Genomic DNA, 2,280 nt, shown 5'->3' with positions numbered 1-2,280 from the left:
ATTTTGAGTGTGGCCATTGCCAGTACCGCCTGACTGGCCTTCATGCCAGTGGCACATAAAAGCACCCACTACATTCTCGGAGTGGTTGGTGTTAGGAAGGACATCCAGCTGTAGAAACTCTGCCAAATTAGATTGGAGCCTGGTGTAGCCGTCTGGCTCACCAGTCCTCAGTCAAACCGTCCAACCCATGCTAGCATGGAAAGCTGACGTTAAACGATGATGATGATGTGGCAAGTAACCACCCCAAATTTATTAAGAGAAGCCTAGTACATAGCATTAGCAATAGAATATCACGCCTCTCTTCCAACATAGACATCTTTAACAGACATAAAGAAGCCTATAACTCCACACTACGGAAAGCAGGATATAAACAAAAAATCAAATACCTAAACCTTAATCACCCTATTAGCAGCCCAAACAACAGAAACCTACTCACTAATACCACTATCGCCAACTGCACACCATGCACCACCACAAACTACACCAACAATAGAATAATTACGGGTAACCCCAATAGTAACAATACTAATATGATCAATGCCAAGGCCTATACACAAACCACTAACAACAACAAAAATAACTGCAACGCTAATACCGACAAACTGATATTAAATAAGATTAACAATATCAACAAAACTAATAACACAAAGGATGCAAATAAAGCCCAAATAGTATAAACCGATACAGCGGTACGAATAAAACTAAAGTCACCCAACCAACTAATATGAACCCTATTAATAGCAAAAGAACTAGGCCTCTGAACCCACATGAACCCTCCGATAATAACACCAATTGGACAGATATAAGAAACATGAAAGTGAAACATAACTATAGATATAACCAAGATACATGCACCCATAACTTCGCACGAATCCCAAGTAAGGAGGGAAGCTTCTACACTAGGAAAATTAACACTAAAAATAAACAAAATTGTGATAATATCTGGCTCATAATCCCCTACGCCATGCACCTGAAATGAAATATAGCTTGCTCATTAATGAAAATCATAGACAAACACATAAACGTTAATAATAAATCCACAGAATTATTTAGGAATAAAATCAGAATAGGCCACAGTCTGACTAATAACTTAGCCACAATAATAGCCTCAATGAATAATAAAAAACTTGACAAATTCTACGAAACTAGAAAGATGCTGACCAATAAAAATAATAACCAACCAACTAATAGGACTAAGCCACCCTCCAACGCAATGCCTCCTGCTAACTTAGGTACAGACCTGAACAATAATGGCCCCCCACAATACTACACGAATGTAGATACACCTAATTATTTATGTGGCTGTAGGGATAGAACAAAGTGCCATTTCTCAAATAGATGTAAGACTAATAACATAGTTTACCAATGTGACGTCCGCACAAACAACCAGACGAAATCATACATAGGTGCAATCAAGAACCAAATGACTCTCAGATATAATACGCATCTATCCAGGTTCAGAAATAGAAATAAGGCTAACTCAACAGGGCTAAGTGCATACATTTGGGAACTTAAGGACGAAAAAAATAGACTTCAGCTTAAACTGGCGTATACTGACAAAGACAACCTCCTACAACACCACAAATAGACGCTGTGATCTCTGCCTATCACAACGCCTAGCTATACTTACGGCTAAGCAACCGCTTCTCAGCAGGAAATTTGAGAATAACAATTTTTGTCTCCACATAGGCCTTTATGTATTTTCGAAATGCCGTTAGAATAGCCTCTCTTGTCTTCATGCAGTCCTCTATGGCTTCATAACTCCAATCTAGAATACTCATCTATATAAGTCTAATTAACTGGATAACACATTAAACAAACGAAGAGTCATCCCGTAAACCCACTCGCCCCAAACATTCCATAATAATATACTTTGTATATACACAGGACCCCGCCTAGCACAAAGAACCTCCTAAACTCTAGCAATAAGACAATTATTAGCAATAACACATTGTCCAACCACCCATGTGTTAGCTCCCTTTTCACCCAGTTAGACTTACTCCCCTTCACCTGCAAGAACAAAAATTTAATGTAAGAATTACTAATTTGTTTACATTACCACCAAATGTCTATCAATTATCTTTTGCATCCTGACAGATGCACCTATCTATATTCGCATTCTGAAGAGATTTACTTAAACCAGTAAATCGAAACGATCGTAAATGCTTCTCTCATCTCTGCTTCTTCCTCCTTGTTATCTATTTAATTAAAGACATACCAACGAAAACAAGGAGTTTCCTATTGTTATTATATCCATTTTCTTCTCCTATATATGTATAT

This window comes from Octopus bimaculoides, chromosome 8 (genome assembly GCF_001194135.2).
Source record: "Octopus bimaculoides isolate UCB-OBI-ISO-001 chromosome 8, ASM119413v2, whole genome shotgun sequence".
NCBI lineage: Eukaryota > Metazoa > Mollusca > Cephalopoda > Octopoda > Octopodidae > Octopus > Octopus bimaculoides.
This window is presented reverse-complemented; position numbering follows the sequence as displayed.